This window comes from Pelodiscus sinensis, chromosome 2, assembly GCF_052426305.1.
Source record: "Pelodiscus sinensis isolate ZL-2025 chromosome 2, ASM5242630v1, whole genome shotgun sequence".
In the NCBI taxonomy this organism is placed as follows: domain Eukaryota; kingdom Metazoa; phylum Chordata; order Testudines; family Trionychidae; genus Pelodiscus; species Pelodiscus sinensis.
The window spans coordinates 199,647,358-199,669,101 of NC_143053.1; the positions used below are offsets into that span (position 1 = coordinate 199,647,358).

General features: G+C 43.9%; 1 long non-coding RNA gene across 3 annotated transcripts in view; it reads right to left on the reverse strand.

The window, feature by feature from the left end:
• LOC106733013 (uncharacterized) overlaps positions 1-20,260 on the reverse strand; it is a 104,933-nt gene extending 84,673 nt beyond the window's left edge. The window contains exon 1 of one of the 3 annotated variants that reach the window (XR_016348953.1): positions 19,741-20,258. This is a non-coding gene — a long non-coding RNA (uncharacterized LOC106733013). Of the gene's footprint in view, positions 1-19,740 lie in introns of all 3 variants that reach the window. The other 2 variants (XR_012901984.2, XR_016348954.1) reach the window with 2 other exon arrangements.
• Positions 20,261-21,744: the final 1,484 nt, after the last annotated feature.

Below are 21,744 nucleotides of genomic sequence, written 5' to 3' on the forward strand. Positions count from 1 at the left end.
TTCGTGCCGCGTGTAGCCGCGTGGCACAGGGTTCGAACGAGCAGGGATTTAAAAATGGCGGCGCCCAGTTTATGCAAATGAAGCCCGGGAAATTCAAATCCCAGGCTTCATTTGCAAGTGCGGTATGCCTACATTACCCCGCTAGTTCGAACTAGCGGGGTAGTGTAGACATACCCAGAAATATTCATGGTATCTGTCCCCTTGACTCTATAAGAGAGCTAACTATGGCCTATACTAAGATCGCACCATTGGGATACTTTGGCATGACAGGAATGGGATAGACTAGAGCCTTCTGGATCACCATCTGTCTCATCACTTCTACGACTTTGCATCTCACCACAGTCGCATTCCTGTGTAGGAGAATCAGTGTTTCAGAGGGAACATTTGGAGAGCAGGAGAGTGGGAATGAATGCAGGGGGTGAGCTGCTGACAGGAGATTGTGGAGCAACAAGGCGGGAGGCTATAAATGGGGGGAGAAGACTGGGCATGAACAGGAGGGGAATCGAAGAAGGGCAACAACAAATGATATCATTAAAGTATCTGGAGAATGGGTACTTAAACCTAACCAGATCAAAGTAAATATATAGATGCTAAGACAGGGTTGTTAGCACCTTCAGTGGTTATGAAGTAGGTAGTGTCCTAACCAGCCCATATCTTGATTGAGTCTATTAGCAAGTGATTGAATTTGTGGATGAAGTGAGATTCCAGTCCTTCCCTATGTATTTGGCTTGTGGAGCTGGCCTGTGACAAGACAGCCACCTTCAGATCTGTTAAAGTATGGCTAGGTAGGCAGAAATGTTCATCAAGAGCTTTTTGTGTTCCCTTTACATATATCCAATTTGTGTCCATTGATTCTTTCCCACAGAGACCGTCCAAGTTTGTCCAATATATAGCAGTGGGGCACTGCTGGCATCTGATTGCATAGATCAAATGACTAGATGTGCAGTCAAAAAACCCTTTGATTTTGTGGCTTATGTTGTTTGCTCTAGTGATGAATTTGTCAGTGTAGATATGTGGGAAGAGTTGGCATCTTTTCTGGTTGCAGAGCTGAGTTCCTGGAGGCTTATGATGTGGTTGTGTGGCATGGTTCTCAGAAAGAATACGTTTCAGGTTAGGGGGTTGTCTGTAAGCAAGAATAGGTTTTTCTCCTAAGGCCTCTGGGTATGTCTACACTACCCTCCTAGTTCGAACTAGGAGGGTAATGTATGCATACCGCACTTGCTAATGAAGCCCGGGATTTGAATTTCCCGGGCTTCATTAGCATAAGCGGGGAGCCGCCATTTTTAAATCCCCGCTGCTTCGAACCCCGTGCAGCGCGGCTACACGGGGCTCGAACTAGGTAGTTCGGACTAGGGTGCCTATTCCGAACTACCGGTACACCTCGTTTCACGAGGAGTAACGGTAGTTCGGAATAGGAACCTAGTCCGAACTACCTAGTTCGAGCCCCGTGTAGCCGTGCTGCACGGGGTTCGAAGCAGCGGGGATTTAAAAATGGCGGCTCCCCGCTTATGCTAATGAAGCCCGGGAAATTCAAATCCCGGGCTTCATTAGCAAGTGCGGTATGCATACATTTACCCCGCTAGTTCGAACTAGCGGGGTAGTGTAGACATACCCTCTGAGAGTGAAGGATCATTTTCTAAGACGGGTTGTAGATTGTGTATAATGCGTTGGAGGGGTCTGAGTTGTGGACTGTAGGTAACAACAAGAGGAGATCTGTTATTTTCTCTTTTGGGTCTGTCTTGAAGTAGTTCATGTCTGGGTATTTTTTTGGCTCTGTCGATTTGTTTTTTCACTTCCCCAGGTGGGTATTTCAATTTTAGGAATGCTCTGTAAAGATCCTGTAGGGGATTGTCTCTGTCTGTGGGGTTGGAGCAAATCCGGTTGTATCATAGGGCTTGGCTGTATACAATCGACTGAAAAATGTGTCTGGGATGGGAGCTGGAAGCATGAAGGTAAGTGTTGCAGTCAGAGGGGTTTTCGATATAGGGTGGTGGAAATTTGTCCATTATTCAACTGTACTGTAGTGTCTAGAAAGTGGATTTCCCTTGTGGACTGGTCTAGGCTGAGATTGATAGTAGGGTGGAAGTTGTTGAAATTCTTGTGGAATTCTTTGAGAGTGTCTTTTCCGTGGGTCTTTATGATGAAGATAACATCGATGTAGCGTAAGTAAAGTAGGGGCATTAGGGGGCGAGAGCTGAGGAAACGTTGTTCAAGGTCAGCCATAAAGATGTTGGCATATTGTGATGCCATGCGGGTACCCATAGCTGTGCTACTGATTTGGAGATAGAAATTGTTTCTGAATTGGAAGTAGTTGTGGGTGAGGACAAAGTCGCAGAGCTCTGTAATCAGGTGTACAGTGTTGTTATCCGGGATGGTGTTCCTGATGGCCTGTAATCCGTCTTCGTGTGGAATGTTGGTGTAGAGGGCTTCTACATCCATGGTGGCCAGGATGGTATTTTCAGGAAGGTGATTGATGTTTTGGAGTTTCCTCAGGAAGTCAGTGGTGTCCCAGAGGTAGCTAAGAGTGTTAGTAGCATAGGATCTGAGGAGGGAGTCGATATAGCCGGATAATCCTGTGGTAAGTGTGCTGATGCTGGAGATGATGGGCCCTCCAGGATTATCAGGTTTGTGTATTTTGGGTAGTAGATAGAAAGTTCCTGGTCAGGGATTAGGGAGGGTGTTAGCTTAAATTGGAAATGGAAATGGAAAGGGATAGAATAGCAGGAAAGCCCTCCCTCCACAACCAGACCACAATTTTGTCACATTTCAGATTACATTTTGAGCATGAAATGTTCATACACACCAGATAGGAGACTTTTCATATAGACCCCAAACCTGAAAGCAGTTGTTAGAAAAAATATCCCATCGTTTGATGTTTCCATGATTTTGAGGTCTGGCTTGTGATTTCTGAATGCCTGTGGTTGGCAGTGTGACAGGCACATATCTTAATTCTTGGTGGTGTCAGTGCATGTGGGCTTCTTTGAGCTAAAACATGCTGCATGTCCCTCCACCACCCTTCCTCTGCAATTCAGCTCTCTTGTCTTTCCCTGAGGCTGAGCTCCACCTTGAGCTCCCTTGTCTTCAAACCCTGCCCGTCAGCCAGATGAGTTGCTCACTCATCAGATAGGGAAATGAACTTGATAACTAGATGATTGAACCAGGGCTAAGTTTCTGGTAGGTTGTGTGGAGGAAGTGACCCTTAAAGCAGGGAGAAGGCACTTGCTTTGTAGACCAGCTGGAAACCACCTTTACTGACTACATCCTGCAGCCTGTGTAAAGGGCTGAAAGGCAGCAGAACTGGCTTAGTTCCTTTGAGTGAGGAGAGCCAGAGATGGAGCAGCTATGCAGGACTCTACCCTCTTGGCGGTCAGTCGTGCAGCAGTGCTCTCCAGCAGCATTTCTTAGCACCTGAGCTGCAACCGGGAACTCTATGGCAAGGGGGCTCCCAAACCTGGTCTGAGGCCCTGTGTCTGAGAGAGCAGAAGACCCTTGGATGTCTAGGAGCCAATCGTATCACAGGCAGGGAAGGATCAACTATCACTGCTACCACTGATGTGGCTCCCCCACGGCTGAACCCCTCCCACCAGCAACTCAGTCCTCAGAGCAGCTCCTCAGCACCTGCCTCCTTGTCTTTGTCCCCACCCACCCGTACTCAGTGCCCAGACTGGGGAAGCAGAAGTTCACGGGGCTATAGAGCCTGCTTCAAACGCTCTCACAGAGACGCTCCACAACTGTCAGAGCTGAGGCCTGTGGAGTTGCTCTCCACAGCAGCATTAGCCCTGCAGCCGACAGCATGAACACTTTCACCCATCTGCACCAGCGCAGCAATGTACAACCCAGTCCCCTCACTTACCACCACTTGGAGCAGCACCGATTGGCTGGAATAAACTGTGTCTGGGCTGGGCGTGCTTTGCTGATAAAATATACCAGTATTGTTACATTGGCAAAGCTGCCAAGAGTAGTAGCCTCTGTAGCAATTATTACAAGTCAAGAGCTTTCGGCTTATCACTTGACTGGACAAGTGGACGACTGATACAAGAGAAGCATGGCTGAACAGCTTCAGGCCTGCCATGAAAAGTTCTCAGATAAATCAGGATGAAATGTGTGTTTTTACAGGAGACTACCACCAAAAAGATACCCCAGAGAATTCTGAAATACAGCTAAAAGCAAACAGGGATTCACCATATGTGACTGAGAAAGTTATTTGTCTCCTCGAATAAATGCTGCATGTGGGGCACATGAAATTTTTTTAAATCATGAGTTAACTGAGGGGGAGAGGGAGGGGCCATCTCACATCCAATCAACATATAAAATGATCCCACAGACACACAAATTAGCAGCCTCCTTCAATCTGGAAGATCCCAACATAATGTGCAAATAGATGGGTCTTTCTGGTTGTTTGGTTAGTCACTTCACTGAAATGAAGCCACCTTTGAGGTAAAACACACACAGCCATTTATGACTGTATGTGAAGAATGTGCAATTCCAAGGCATTTTCTGCTATAAATTATATGGAATTTACTGCATGAGAAATTACTGGTTTCTGGAGAAAATTAAAAGCAGTGTGTCTGCTATAAATGATTTATGCCTAAAACAACGTGTACTATAGGAAGACAAGAGGAATCATAACAACGCAAAAAGCATTTAATCTTGTATGTAAATGAAAGCAGTCAGGGGTTTGGGAAGAACTGTATGTTTTTATTCCATCTTGTAATACTGCCAAGTAAAGAGAGGGGGTTGAGCAGAAAGGCACTGATGTGTAGCAGGTGGAAAGACTTGCCAACTTCCAACAGGATGCAGTTTCAGTTGGTTGTGGTTTCAGTTGGTTGTGTCCGTGAGTTTGATGAACCTGAGACCCACATGTTCATGAAAGGCCTAACGCTAACCCCCTTATTCACATTAAGCAATCCCATTGATTTCAATGAAACCATTCCTGGAGTAAGATACTACTCACCATACATAAGGGTGGCAGAACCAGTCTGAAAAGCCACATAACAATGCTGGGTCTACTTCAGTTTTGTGGTCCTCACCATCCAAGATGCCACTAAGCAGGGGACTCCACTGCATTTCCCTTTCTCCTGGCCAGGTAAGGCCTGAATCACAAAGTGGCTAGGCTCTGTTAGGAAGCAGCTGCTGCATAGCTAGCCAGGAGCTGCAGAGAAGCCTGATGCATGCAGAAAAGATTCCCCAGGAACTGCCTGCAAATCCATGTGTACAGCAGGCTGCAACTGTAGGACATTAGAACCAGGTGCAGGTCTTGGCAGGACTTGTGGGGGTGTGCAGCACTTAGGCAGGGAGCCAGGGCAGAGGGGACCCAATAAGAGACAAGCTCCTATTTGTTGAATAGAGACTGGACTGGAGAGGGCACCCGAGGCACTAGGCCTGAAGAGCCCCTGGCTCGCAATTGGCCTGCCCAGGGACTCAAGCAATAACTGCTCTTGCTCACTTTAAACTGTTTGAGTCTCTATGCCTACAGTATCAGCAACCTTTCCCTTTCCTGCCAGCCCCAGTCACAAGCTCTTTCACTGTGTCTGAGTGGCTACTGGGCCCCACCAGTGCTAGTGCCTACAACACCTGAGGGATTTGAGGAACTCTAGCACCTCTCAGCTCCCGTAACTGTAGAAGCATCAATTTTTTTCATCTACCCTTATTAATTTTTTATAACAGTGCATTAATGATTTGAGTGGAGCCGGTTTGTGCCTTGGAGGCAGAGCGTTGTGTAAGGGGCAGACAGGACTACTCAATATGCGGGGTGGTTAAGGTTTACGCGCAGCTCAACACGCGGCACATGGGTGGAATCCTTTGAACATGGCCTCCACTGGGAACATGCTCCACAATGGTGAGGAGTCTCCCAGGCGGAGTGAGCACTGAAAGATGCAAGCGGACGGTCTGGCTGGAACAGACGGGTACAGGGTGTTGGCATTTCTAGCCCCCAAGTAGGAGGTACTGGGAGCACTGGGGCATTGTAGGAAGTGCTTTGTATTCGTGCCTGTCAGTGTGAAAGAAGCTATTTGTATATATTTGCATGTATATGCAACCAAACTTAAGTTGTGGCCCTCGGCATGTGCTGTATCATTGTGGCCTCCGGGGCTTCCAAAGTTGAGTAGCCTGGCGTAAGAGGTCCACCATGCTCCCTGACACATGGCTGACCAGTGCTCCTGGCTGTCATGAAGGTTCCACCTTCTCTCCACTAGTGCCCTACCCAATCTCTTTAGGATTCCATTTGCCTTCAGGGGAGAAATTAGGGAGAAGTCCCGAGGTTGGGCTTATCTACGTGCACTTCTGCCCAACCATTACATGGGACCATGAGAGGAGGTGGAGGTGCCTAACTCCCACACCCACATAATGGAAAGGCAGGCTTTAGCCTTTAGGAACTTAAAGTTTGCCAGAATAACTTAGCCACTTGTAGATAAGGGGCCATATTCTTGCAGTCCTCACTCCATCCAAAACTGCCATCACTGACTTCAGTAAGGGCTGAGTGACGACTGGCTCATGAAGTGATTATCATTACTGTATAGGCTAATGACTTTTCTGCATATACTTACTGAAGTTAACGATGAATGTTTCAGGCTGAACAAGGATGGCTGTGTATGTGTGCTTTGTGGGTGCTGTGGGGGAAAACTCAGAATTGCCTGCCTTTTAGTATTTTTTGTATTTTTGCATTCAGAATTCCCCTTTACAAAACAGCTTCAGCATCAATCACGCACAGATTATGGGTGAAATCAACCCCTTTCTAGAGAGTCTGCGCAGTGCCATCCATGCTGGATAGTGAGGAGGCTGTAAAAAAAGGCTTCATCACCATAGGTACTGGAACTAGAGGTGCTGGTGTTGCTGTAGCACTCTTTGGCTTGAAGCAGTTTCCATCTTATACAAGATTTATAGTTTGGTACAATAACTTTTAGCATCCCCACTTTACACATTGTTCCAACCCCCTGCTCATCACCCCTTCCCTTCTCTTCTGGAGAGACAGACTCCAAATTGAGGCGAATGTGAGTAGGAAAGAGTTGGAGCCGACCATGGAGGGACTAATAGAGCCACAGATGAATGCGGAGGAAGGCTCAGGAGCAATGGGGAGAAAAATAATTCACCTTTGTGTTGAAAATGGGCTTTTGAAACCTCATGCCAAAAGGTAATTTTTGCCGAACATTACAGGCCTTTGAAAGCAAATATTTTATAGCAATGCCTTCTTAACCATAGCTAGAGTGGGGCTGCTGGACTATTGTTCTCTAACAAAACACAAGTAGTCATGGTCTGGTAGCAATGCTGTCGTATATAACCAGCTTGGAAGTACACCAAGGAAGATTCAAAATCTCAGCCCACCAGGCTACTGGCCACAGTTTAGAGCAGACGCTTTCTGTGTGACAAGGCAGACAACTTTAAAGCTTATGAAGAACATTTCTAAACGGGATAATCCATTCAGCTCCTCAAAGCTGGCCTATTGTTATGTTTGATGCCCAGCTGCTATGTAGTGTATGTACACTGACTGGGTATGTCTACACTACAAAGTTAGTTCGAACTAACGGACGTTAGTTCGAACTAACTTTAATAGCCGCTACACTAGCGCTGCGCTAGTTCGAATTTGAATCGAACTAGCGGAGCGCTTAGTTCGAACTAGGTAAACCTCATTTTACGAGGATTAAGCCTAGTTCAAACTAGCTAGTTCGAATTAAGGGGTGTGTAGCCCCTTAATTCGAACTAGTGGGAGGCTAGCCCTCCCCAGGTTTCCCTGGTGGCCACTCTGGCCAACACCAGGGAAACTCTATGCCCCCCTCCCGGCCCCGGACCTCTTAAAGGGGCACGGGCTGGCTACAGTGCCTGTGCCAGGTGCAAGCCTGCCAGCACCCAGCCAGCAGACCCTGCACCTGGCACGGCACAGAGCCACCCACCCGATGCCCCCCAGCCCACCCCCTCTTCCTGGGACCAGGCTGGTGGCTCCCAGGAGCTTGCCCTGGACTGCAAGAGGCGGGCACCTTCCTGGGCTAGTGCGGACATCGTGGACCTTGTCCACGATCTACGCACTAGGCACAGGAAAGTGGCTGTCTAGGGCAGGATAGCTGCCAGCCTGGCCACCCAGGAGCAGGTTGGCATGAAAATCAAGGGGGTCCACTGAGACCCCCGACCCTGAGCCCTGAGCTTACAATGGCCGTCCTGGGTCAGACCAAAGGTCCATCTAGCCCAGTAGCCTGTCTGCCGACAGCGGCCAACCCTAGGGACCCTGGAGGGGATGGACCGAAGACAGTGACCAAGCCATTTGTCTTGTGCCATCCCTCTCCAGCCTTCCACAAACTTTGGGCAGGGATACCACTCCTATCCCCTGGCTAAGACCACTCCATGGACCCAACCTTCATGACTTGATCTCACTTCCCTTTAAACTCTGTTCTAGTTGTAGCCTTCACAGCCTCCTGCAGCAAGGAGTTCCGCAGGTTAACTATTTGCTTTGGGAAGAAGAACAACTTTCTCTTACTAGTTTCAAGCCTGCTACCCATTCCTTTCCTTTGGTGTCCTCTAGTCCTTCTTTATGGGAACTCAGGAAGAACTTTTCTGAATGCACCCTCTCCACCCAACCCCTGCTTTTAGAGACCTCTATCCTGTCCCCCCTCCGTCTCCTCTTTTCTAAGCTGAACAGTCCCAGTCTCTGTAGCCTTTCTTCATCTGGGACCTGTTCCCAACCCCTGATCATGTTAGTTGCCCTCCCTTCTCCCAGCCTTTCTCTTCCCCTCTCCCACCTCCTTTTCCCAGTCTCCCCCAGTTTTGTTCAATAAAGACAGAGTCAATGTTGGAAGAAACGTTATCTTTATTTTGTACATCAATAAGAAGGGGGGCTAGGGAAGGGTAAGTGGAAGGAGGTGAGGGAGGAATGGGGTACGAGCCCCCGATGGGGAGGACTGGGCTGGCTCTGCGGGCTTCTGGGGGTGGAAGCTCTCCTGCAGCCCCCCCGATTGCCCTCTCTCCCCAGATGGCAGCCTGCGGCAAGTGCAGCCGGGCTGATGGCCGAGTGGTGTGATGTGCCCAGTGTGGGTACTCTGGGCACTCCAAGCCAGAACTTCTTTGCAAGCGGGGCACCCCTTAGAACTGTGTGTCCGGGGTGGGGGTCGGGACCCTTTAAGCGCAGCCTTCGGCTAGCCTGAGACAGCATCTCCATGCTCTAAGTCCTCCTCTTATGCCCTGCCGGCACTGCTTCCGGCCATCCTTAAGCCCTGTTCAGAGTCCACTCAATGTGGACTTGCTAGTTCGAATTAGCAAAACGCTAATTCGAACTAGTTTTTAGTTCTAGATGCGTTAGTTCGAATTAGCTTAGTTCGAATTAACTAATTCGAACTAAGTTAGTTCGAACTAGCGCTGTAGTGTAGACATACCCACTGAGAGCTACACTGATATTTCCCTTTTCTTACATATCAGTTCCTTATTTAAATGCCAACAAGAGAGCAATTGTTGAATATGTTCATGCCAGTGGTTTCCCTGGACAATCACTAGATCTAATGAGTTTTTCCTATTTACAGTATATAGTTGTTACTGTTTTATGTACTGGCCAGTGCCAGAAGATCATGTAATACTACGGAACAAGGGCTCTTTCATGCTGTGTCATTCTCAGACTAAAAACTTTTACCCAGCTTCAGGATTATCTCATTATTATCGCATTATCATAACATTTCTTAAGGCAGCCCTTAGCACTAAAATATTGGAGGAATCTGTCTATCTTTGGGGATGGGAAATAAAAAAATACAAAAAAAAGTTCAGAGGAACACATACTGTTTATGTGGGCAGGGAGAAGATTCATAAGGGAGACAGTTAATAGACCAAGGTTCAGAATTAAGAGGACAGACTTAACTTTCAGCAGAACCAGATGAGTTTTATGTTAGTGAAATGATATGTATTATGTATATGATGTTAGTACAGCCCACCACGCCTTGCCACTCAATTTTCAGCAAAGATGTCATAAAGCTGAGTTACTGGCCAGCTGTATCCAACCGGGTTCCTCTTTAAACATTAGAACCTAGACAAGAAAGTCAAAAAAGAAATAGGAGCTGCTAGCAAGAGCTTTCTGATGTAAAACCTCAGCACCAAAGTCTTGAGGCAGTACAGAGCTGGACCATGTGTTCCCAGCACTCTCATTCAGGTATATTGGGAATGCAGACTGAGCCACAACTCAGCCTTCCTTTCTTTAACATTGAATACAAGAGACAGACCTCTTAACCATGTCCTCCTTGGGGCCTGGAGCCTGCCCCCATTGAAATCAATAGTAGCTTTGCAATTGTCTGCGATGGGAACATGATTGAGTCCCATGTAACTCTTGCAAATTTTAGGTGCCCCCTGAATTCCTCAGATTAGATACCACTGTGGATTACCACGTACAATTGTGCTACATGAGGTGGGTTCACAGAAACCATCAGCCAACCTGCAGCTAGTGACACACAACATGCAAATCATAAAGACAAATATGAATAGAATGACTTTAATAATAACTACACTGGGGAGAGATGTACTTGTCTACTGAGTTTTTAGGACTATGGTATTGTCTATTCTTGGTTTGGCAGCTTTCCCTCAACGTGCGCATTCATTTAAAAATCCCCATCAAATGTTACTGTATTTATATGATGTGCAATTAATGAGCCATAGAATTATACAAATTAGAAATGGAAAAGATGTGTTAAATCTTGTGGCCCATCCCTTCACAATGCAAGTTTAAATATCTCTCCAGATGAAGCTTCCACTAATTTTCTTGGAGGACTATACAAAACTTTAAACTCATTCCCTGGAAAAAAAATGATCTGCTGTGTACATTTTCCTTTCCTTCCTACACTCTCTTGTGCCAAGCCAAATAGTTCCTCCCTCTTCCTCCTCGGTTCTTACACTGTTGACATATAACTCATTGTGTTCTCTCCTTAATGATTGTTTGCATCAACTATAAACATTTAGGGCACGTCTACACAGCAGCATTATTTCAAAATAACTCACGTTATTTCAAAATAACAGAGTGCGCGTCTACACAGCAAGCCCGTTATTTTGAAATAATTTTTAAATAATGGGCTTCAGCTCCGCAATTAACGTAGCTGAAGTTGTGTATCTTAATTTGACTTTAGCCTGCAGTGTAGACGTACCTTTAGTTCTTATATTCTTTACTCATAGCCTAACCTTAATCATTTTTGTTATTCTCTCTGATCTTCCTCCAATTTGTCTACATCTTTCAAGTAAAATGCTGCATAGGACTAAAGGCAGTATTCCAGGTGCAGTCTTGCCAGAACTCTAGCAAGACAGACTATTACCTCCCTGCTACATGCAGCTCAATCACCTGGCTTCTTGGTTGCCATATTGCATTGCAAGCTTGTTTCTAATCCACTGCCCCTAATATCCCCACTATAATGGCACATTAAGCCATAGACCTATAGGAAAAGTAGTGTGATCTGGTAGATCTGACAATCATAACAAGGACTTTTTTTTAATTTAAGATGAGATAACCAGCCTAAAGGTTATCCAGTGAAACAGAGTCAAGTTCAAAGCATAATAGACAGTGGAACTGGATACTTCTGCACTATTGTGTGGGTTCTAATTTAAACATTGTCTTTTCATCTGCTAGGAGAGTAATTCAGCATTAGGGGTGAAATCCTGGCCCTATTGAAATCAATAGCAGTTTTGCCTTCAGTTTCTGCGGGGACAGGATTTTATCCTTTATAGTGAGTCCTTGCACAGCAACAGAACAAGGGGCTCAACCAGAATTTTTCTAAGGAGGGGGCCCAGAGAGAAGACCTAGGCATCCTAGGCAGAGAAGATGGTGGGGCACAAGGTGCTCTGTGGGCACATGTTCTGTTCATGGCTCTCAGAGGACAGACCCAGCCTAAGGTAGGTTTGCAGAGAAGCTGCAGGCAGGGAAGGAAGCATTGTGATGTGCTGAGCCTGGACTGCTGGGGTCAGGGCAGGGTTGCAGCCTGGAGTGCACAGATTGAAGCCCCGCCGGCACAGAACTAGCCCTCCCCTATCTTTCAGGCTGTAACCTCCATCTTCATTACTACCCTGCCCACAGCATGGGGCTTAGAGAAGCGCCAGGGCCTCCTTTCCCAGTCCTCAGTGCATGAATGCAGGTGCCCCAGCCCATTACCTCCTATGTGAGCAGTGAGTCCCCAGACACAAAGAGGCCACCATGCTGCTGTCTTGGGCATGGCCAGGAAGGGAGGTAGCATAGCTGGGTCTCTATTCAGAGCCAGCCAACTGGGGTTTGGAGGCTTGGCCTCCAGCCTCATTGCACCCCAGCACTGAAACAAAGGTTCATCAAGGTCCCTGCTGTGAGGGCAGGGGACTGGACTCAATGACCTATCAAGGTCCCTTCCAGTTCTAGTGTTCTATGATTCGAAGGTTGTTAGAACTTAGGATTCAAGAGTGGCTAGAGTTAAATTCAATCCTCTCCCAGAAAATCAATGGCAAGGAGAGCCCTTAGCTTCATGAAGGAAGAGAATGGTGGACAAAGGGAGTGAAGGAGACACAGACAGCCTGCAGGCTTGAAAACAGTCAGAAAGCACAGGAAGGGGCATGGCATAAAACCCTGAATAGAATGGAATAGAATGGATTCTATTTAAATTAATCCTACCAATTGTATTTCAAGGGATGTGATTCTTCTTCTGCCCTACATTCTTTTAATGTGCCTCAAAATGAATAGCCCACACAGGTGAAATATAATAAATTCTGATGTCTAGCAACATACATTTTTTGTCCGCGAACAATCTATCCCAGCTGACATGGAGTATTAATGAAGACATGGGCCTGTCCTTTAGACCTCTACCATGTCATGTAAACATTTATTTCTATAGTTGGCAAGAAGAATTGCTTTCAGATGTATCCCACAAAAGGGACACATCAAATATACCTTCGCAATGAGGCCTGAATGAAACATGACTTCCTAAACCCCCTTTTTTTTTTAAAGATATTACCGATGAAAATACCCTTGGATGAATCTGCCTGCTTCTCCCAGACTATATCCTTCTGAAAAATTATTCTTAATGAATCTTTAAATATGTAACCAACATATAAAGAAAAGGACAATGCACTTGCTATCCCAGCATGAATAATAAATGCAGATCAGCAAATAAAACTGTAAGCATCTCAGGGCAGGGTCTTTCTGTCATTTTTAAATTGTCAGTTAAGCACCAATCACCTCGAAGGCATTGTATAAATAATTAAAAATATTAATATACAACAGCAAACATAGTAAACACACTGAATATGTGGGTGTCCCAGATATGTAATCTAACAATGCCTATTGTACATGTAGGTTGTGTCTACACTGGCAAGTTATTCCGGAAAATCAGCAGCTTTTCCGGAAAAACTTGCCAGCAGTCTACACTGTCCGCTTGAATTTCTGGAAAAACACTGACGATCTAATGTAAAATCATCAGTGCTCTTCCGGAAAATCTATGCTGCTCCCGTTTGGGCAAAAGTCTTTTTCCGGAAAACTGTTCCGGAAAAGGGCCAGTGTAGACAGTACAGTAGTGTTTTCCGCAAAAAAGCCCCGATCGCGAAAATGACGATCGGAGCTTTTTTGCAGAAAAGCGCGTCTAGATTGGCCATGGACGCTTTTCCGGAAAAAGTGCTTTTCCGGAAAAGCATCCTGCCAATCTAGACGCGCTTTTCCGAAAATGCTTTTAACGGAAAACTTTTCCATTAAAAGCATTTCCGGAAAATCATGCCAGTGTAGACATAGCCGCATGGTACATGCACTGATTCAATATATAATGTGTATTTTCAGAAGGACTGAGAGTACCAGTCAGGGTTGGTTTTGGACAATGCACTATCATAGAAAGTAGAGATGGAAAAGATCAATTAGATCAGTGTTGGGCAACCTGCAGCCCTTGGACCGTATGCAGCCCATCAGGGTTTGACATGAGGCCCACACAACTCCCCTCTGCCCCTTTCCTCAGTACTTGTTGCATGACCTACACTTGCCTTACCTACTCTTCCCCTCCCTCCAAGCACATGAATCAGTTGATTCATGGTGCTCCAGAAATGCTAGAAGGGAAAGGAGAAGGGATGGGGCACGCACAGGGGAGGAGGCAGAAAAAAGGCTGGACAGGGTTTGAAGGAAAGGATGGGGCGGGGGGCATGGCCTGCTGCAGAGGAGAGAGTCGACCAGTCTCTGACAAAATGAGAAGTGACACCCATTTCAATCAAGGGCAGGTGTGAGGTGCCCATTGATTGCACACAACGTTGTGAGAGTTGTGTACTCCCTCTGCTTTTTTATGTTACTTTTGCCGGTAATTTAATTTGCCTCAGCAATGGATCACTTTATGTTGGAAAGACATGATAAAGGAGAATCAAGTACAGTGTATTTAATCTTGGGGCCATGGTTAGTGCGCATGCCAAATTTCAATCTTGCGGCCCACTGAGATAGAGGAGGGCCACTCATGCGACCCACTCACTAGCCTTGGTTGCTCATTGCTGAATTAGATAATCAAGTCTATATCCCTACCAATCAGGCTTGTTTCTGACGGTACATTTTCTAGTACAGAATCAATACCAGATTCATGACTGGGTTTATCAATACAATTAATTGCAATATGCTGAAAAGACATGTCTCTTACAAATTAAAAATGGAATGAAGAAATGTTTCAGTTGGCTATCCTTACAAAGCTCAAATGTTTTACAGTGGGATAGTCCAGTTGGTATGATAATCCACTGCACGTCTTTCATAGACATGCAACTAGTCATTAATATACTATCCCATACCCTCATGTATCAGTGATTGTACAATACTGTATTTAATAAGATGAGCCACTAGCAATTCACTGTTACTAGCAGAAGAAATTTAAAATCTTAACATTTTTCTGGTCTAGGCTGCTCCAAGTCAAATATACTCAGATGCACATTTGCAAGAACATCCTTCAAAAATACATTATTTTCTTAACAGAATTCCAATACATTAACTGTGCAATTGCCTCCGATGTGAGTAAAACCCCTTACTCTTCAAGATGGATCCCAACATGGTGGAGGGGAGTTGTAATTATGTAATTTTTACAGTATATAATAAAAACTGTACAGAAGTTTGTACTGAGTCTACATTTTTGCTGATTTTAGAAGGAATTTCAGGGACCCACAAAATTGGGCTGTTGCATTGTAAGAATTCAGAGCCGCCTTCTTCTTAATTCCCATCTTTCTCTAATAAAAGATGGGCCTGAATCAACCCCCCAAATCTGAACACCCCCAGCCTCCTGATCTGTTTTTGAACTTCACAAGCCTGATTTTCCTCTCACTTACATCAGTTTTACACCAGTGTTATTTAACTGATGTCAACTGATTTGCTTTGGCAAATTGCCTATAATGACTTGTATTTATACTAGGTGCAAGGGACCATTTTAAAGAACCGTATTTCTCAAACCATCAAGATTAAAATCTGAAGCTATGTTCCAGTGTAAAGCTATGACCCAGCCAGTCCACCTGCACAGGTATATATTGTTATACTGCACTTCACGGAAACAATGGCAGACATTAGTCCAGTAAAAGATTATTTTACATTGTATACTAAATCTATGTTCTACATGTGCTAGATGAACATGTATGTAGCAATATGTGAGACTATAATGTTCTAGCAATCTCCCTGAAATTTCAGATTCTCTCCTTTCCATTAAAAAAGAAAAAAATAATAATGACAACTTGCCTTGTTAAAAGCCTGCCTCTCCTCCCACTGAAGTTAATGGAGTTTTGCCACAGACTTCAATGAGAGCAGAATTGGACTCCAAATCTTTGAATGATAGTTTTCAGTATGGGTGGCTCTTTTCTTCCCATATCTGAGCATTGGTTTCATCTGCACGTGTATATAAACGATCAGACCTTTTTATATACATCTTGTTGTTATACATATTTCAAAGATGATAGGATACTGCTATACAGCTTTTCATGTTAATTCTATTTGAAATACTCCCAACTATCATTTTAGAACTCTGCTATCTAATAAGTGTAGCCAATTTATTGATAGTAAATCTAGGACAAGACAGACTCACATTGATGTGGGCCACAGGGCATTTAAATTAAACAGGAACTCTCCAGCCATCTGTGTTTTAACTTTTTTATGCCTTGATAATAAGCCCTGTTTAGAATAATTTGCTGTGGAAACTGGGACTTCGTGACTGACAGCAAAAGTCTGAGTATAAACAATCCAAGCAGGCCCCTGAATTTGCGAGAATGTCAGGCAAATTTAGACTCATCATAAAAGAATTCTCAGTGACTGTATTTCAATATGACACTTTTATGGTTTTTTATTTTCTAGCCCATTGCAGCCCCAGAGCCTTGGCATGATTTATACAGCCTGGCAGTGCATAATCTTTTGTATAAGATATACAGGCCTCCGGAGGTTTAATTTCTTTCCTCACTGCCACTGACAGCATTTGTGCTTTCCTTCTCTTCTATTTTCATTTCTAATGAGATATTGGACTTTGCTCAGTGAGAGGTGATATTTCCACATTTGCAACCTGACAGGCTAAATCACCAGATCTCAATGGTGAGGATACAAACCCATTTAAACTGTGTCAAAATATTCATGGAGCCCCATTGATTTGGGCAACGGTTATTAGGAAGCTATTTGGAAAGTTCAGGTTTAATTTTTGGAGCTTTCTGCTGCAAAATCACTCAGTTACATCACAGAGAAAACGGTATCAAACGGATGAAGCTAAATCTGGGATATTTTTTCAAAGCAGCAATAACCTTTTTTAAATCTATTTCTTTATGATGCATTTATAAATGTGCAGCATGAAGCAAAGTAAATTTTTCCTATTGCCCATAAATGAATTGTCTATCAAGCTGTAGAAATAAAAAAGCCACACCAGGAAAGACTGACACCGTAGATTAATGCGCTGCCACGCTACACTGACTTTTACCTCTGCCTTGGCTCTTAAATCTAGCTGAAACTATTGTGATAGAAATTTGCTAGCTCATAAGTGGAATGAGTTCAAATGGTCTTAGCTCAGTTAGTGTTCAGGAATGACAAGGAAGAAAGCAATTGCAGATGGTAAGATGCAGCTACATGTCTGAAGGGCTATCAAAATTAAAGGGTGGAAAATGACAAACTGATGGAATCGGTAGTCCCTGTGTCTGAAATGAGTTAGGTAAACAAACCACCGAGGAGAAGGCTTGCACTGTACCAACTCCACGGGGTCTTAAACAAAGCTTTGCAAAGTCTAGGTTTGGCACTGGCAAGGGATCAAAGTAATTAGATGAACCATTATACAAAGCGTTTGACCTAGTGTTGCTACCACCATTTGTGCTACCAGCTTGATTTATGTTTTGGGACCTTCCATGAAGGATATATTTATTTAGTAGCACTGTTCAAGATCACAAGAACCTCATTAAAAAGGAAAAAATGTACAATAAAAAAATTGCTTTTTGCAGTTTGCAGGTAATAAAGTGCTTTCACTAACACTTTTCAATAAATGGACACTAATGAATGCTAAATTACAAAGGAATTCCTATGGAATGGCATATTACATTCACATTAATACTAAATGAGGTAATTGTGAGAAATGTTATTGTGAGCAAGTTCCATGGGAATTAGTGAGGAACTAGGAACTATCACAGTGATTATGTCCTTATTGTAAAATGTTGCAGTCCAATTCTGACTTTTGTGCTCCTTGCTAATGTTGCCCGCTGGTATTTTGGACTGAATTTATAATATGTCATCAGACCTCACACATTCACAATTCACAATATAAATTAAAGGACTGATTTTGTAAATGGCCTCTGATTTGGTGGGTGCAAGCCTTGTGCACACAAATCATGACACCACCGGCACAAATGCGAATGAGACACAGGTGAACTATGTGCCTGAGTCCACAAATCAGTTAAGCAGATATGGATAACCTGTCATTTGTGCTCACTCACATTGTGGAGGCAGAAATGGGGCTGCAATTATTTGTGGGTGCAGAATGATATCCAAAGGAGAGTTGGCCATGTAAAAAATTATTGTTTGAATTACAGTGGTTTCTAGAGGTCCACGATCAGGGTCCTGTTGTGCCTGGCACTGTACAAAGACATAATAAATGACAGGCTCTGCCTGAAAGGGCTTACAATGTAAACAGACAAGAGACAGTAAGGGTGGGAGAAAGAAATCAATAGTTTCACTGGACAGCTGGGGAACTGAGGCAGAGAAAGCTAGATCCTCCATGGGTGAAAATTGACATAGACTTCAATGGAGCTATACCAGTTTACATCAACTGAGGATCTGCCAGGCTAACTTCAGTTGTGCCCTGTGTGGGTCTGCCCTAGAAAGAGTAAATGAATTAATTTAAATCAACAGGAAGTCTGTGGCAGAGCCAGAAACTGAACCCCAGGGCCCTCCTCACATGAGACGACCCCCCCCCCCTTCCTTTTTCCAAAACAAACTCATACGGAATATCATTTAAATGGAAATACTTTTTCACGAGAGCTCACAATACACTCTTGTAGTTACTTCGTATTTCATTGGACAGTAGCCTTTTGTGCTCCCCTCAGTTTTATAATCCCAATGCAATAGTTAATTTATTGGCTTTCAGCTCCTAAGTGTTATTTCATAGTAGAAGAAGCTACATCCTTTGGAAAAGCCTCTGATTCTTGTTCATTGATTTATTCTCAGTGCTTTGCCCCACCACAACCACCATGTCACAAAACGGATCCAGAGTCTGCAAGATCCATGATTATCATGGCCACACTGTTCCAGTATGTTATTTATATTTCAAAGTGGTGCAAACCACTGTATGTTCGTTTTTCGTATGAAGCCAGCTGATTGTAATGGAAAATCCTTTGGAGCTTCACATTCGAACTTACCTCCATATCGCTGTGTCCAGTGGAACCAGTCACTATCACATAGCAACATGGTGTTTTTTCTTTAAACCTAGTGTAAGAGGGTATTCTGAAGAACCTTTTTCTCTGAGTATCAGGATAAACAATTAGTGAAAAGGTATGTTACTTCCAATCCTTTCATCTGCAAACAGTTTGAACAAAGGGGAGGGGGGAAATATTTTTCCCCTACTGCAGAGGAGATTTCTACACTTAAAATCATGTGGGAGGGACCTTCCCCAATAGCTGGGGGGTGACTTGTATCTTTCAGGGGCACCAAACCCAGCAAAGTGCTATGCCTTTTGGAGGAGCTCATTATACCCTCACTTGGCTCCAAAACCACTACGGGGATCTCTACCCTACCCCCTTTTTTGTGAGGGGAAAATTGCAGGAGCCAAAATGAGAACTTAAGTTCACCTCAAAATTTGTTCCAAAAGTGTGTCATGAAAATGTGGTATTAACAAACTACCCAATAAATAGACAAACAATACCAGGCAAAAATTAGGAAACAAAACACATATGAGACAATAAGACAATAATCAATATATTAATATAAAACAATAATGCATCTGGTACAATAAAGCGATACCATGGGGAGACATACAGTGCATCATTAGTATTCTGTTCTAATGAAGCCTGCACCACACAATGTACATTAACCAGTGTAAAGCCTTTTTCAGCACTGTGAATATTCCACCACTTTCCTGGCCCATTTATTTTAACTGAAAGAGGGATGATCCTGTTGCCAAGCCATCAGATGGTAAAAGGGATATTTTTGATTGATAATAAAAAAGGGTCTACTATAGCTTTGCAAAATATATTTCCAATTTAAATGCATGTGGTATACAACATCAATGCCATACTCAAAGAAAAATAAAGGGGGGGGATGGGTAAAGGAAGGAGAGAGGGAGAGAGAGACAAAACAAAATAAAAATCACAAACATCACTCACGTTTTTTCAACCTGTTCCTGTGATACAGATTGACAGCCCTTTTAATATGAAATAAATCAGCCAGGATAAGGAATGTCTTGGAGAACATACAGATTGAGCGCTGATTGACAGAGCTTCTCTGAAACCCACTCTATTTGCACTTGGTTTTATAGCAGCTAACTTGAAAGGATGTCAGGCACTTTGAAATGTTTCAAGTGTTTTGAACCTAGCGAACAATCATAAAATGTGCTTATTGGCTCTCAGGCTGTAGTTAGAGCGCTGTGGTGTTCCCTGAGAAGACAATGCTGAGGAAGGCCAGCCAGAAAAAAGGAGACCAATGCTTTCACTCTCCATTCAGATGCCATCCTGCAATAAGAATTTTTGGACTGCTGTCAACATTCATATTTGGTTCACACGGTGTTTTTAAAAAAGGTTCCTTATTCTGGAAACACATATTAAGTATGCTGAGAGCACAGCTTTGCATTCTGCCTGTACACTTTTAACCAAGGATTGACCAGTCACATTGCTGATGAGAAATTACATTTTTGAAGTTATGGGTCCAGTTTGGGCCACTGCAGCCTTCTGGTTAGATTCCGCCCAGCATTATGCCAGCTTTGATAATGCTGCAGATACTATGGTTAGCTGTCTCCTTGTATTTCCTGAAATGTCCTGCGTCTATTGTTATCTTGCAAAGGAAATACCAGCACATGTCACAGTCACACCAAGAGAAAAAGATGAAACTGAGAACAGTGGCATTTCCAGACCACGTTAGCAGCACCTTCCCTTCAGAATGACAGTTGGGGGGGTTTTGTGGGCAATTTTTAAAAGCATATTTTAAAAATATATGTATATTTGACATTTCCTATTTAATATACAGTGCACAATCTGTTCAGAAAGGAATCTCTGAGTTATGCTCTCCGGGGTGCGTCTAGACTACATTCCTCTTTCGAAAGACGACTGTAAATGAAGGAAATAAAAAATGCAAATGAAGCGCAGATTTACAAATCTCAGGCTTCATTTGCATAATCATGTCTGATCACCTTTTCGAAAAAGGTTTTTTCAATTAAAAGAAAAGCAATCTAGATGCAGTTCTCTGGGAAAAAATGCCTTTTCGAAAGAACCCTTATTCCTGAAAAAATGCGGTTTACAGGGTTCTTTCGAAATAGGGATTTTTTTTCAAAAGAACCATGTCTAGACTGCTTTTTTTATCACAAAAACTTTTTTCAAAAAAGCAATAGGATGCGATTATGCAAATGAAGCGTGAGATTTGTAAATCTGTGCTTCATTTGCATTTTTTATTTTCTTCATTTATATTCCTCTTTCGAAAGAGGAATGTAGTCTAGACGCACCTCCGGTGAAGTTAGTCCAGTGGGCAGGGTTGTTTCAGGAGCAAAAATCATCAGCTTCATTTCTGGAAACTGGCACAAATCCTGTAAGGTTCACTCACAGGGGTTGCCAGGGAATCAAACACTGCAGGGTCCCTTGGAGGGTCAACTTCTAACACACTTAACCCTCCAAGAATGCCCCACACAGGCCAGATGACCATTTCTTCCCTTCGGACTTCTCCCTCTGCCCCTCTTCACCAACATACATCCATGCTTTTCCCTTCCCTCTGCCTCCAGTACCTCTCCTTACCTTACCTTTGTTGGCTTTGAGAAGAAGCCTTTCTCCTAATTCATTCTTCATCCTGTAGCTAGGTCACCCGCTCCACTCTGCATATCTCTAGTCTATAAAGTACAAATAGCCACTCCCCACAGCCGGTTCTTCTGGAGGTTCCTAGATAGGGATCACTCACCTTCTCCCCTATTCAGTCCCTACAAGGGTCTTTGGAGAGGGTAGAAAGGGGTGAGGGCAAAGGAAGTAGGGAAACACTTTTTCTGCCAGTGGTCTGTACTGTGCTCCAGGAGACAGGATAATCCAGTCCCTGGCTTCATCACTGACTCACTGTGTGACCATAAGCCAGTTGTTTAACCTCTCAGACCTCTGTTTTGCAATCTGGAAATAGAGCAAATTATGGCTGTTTGC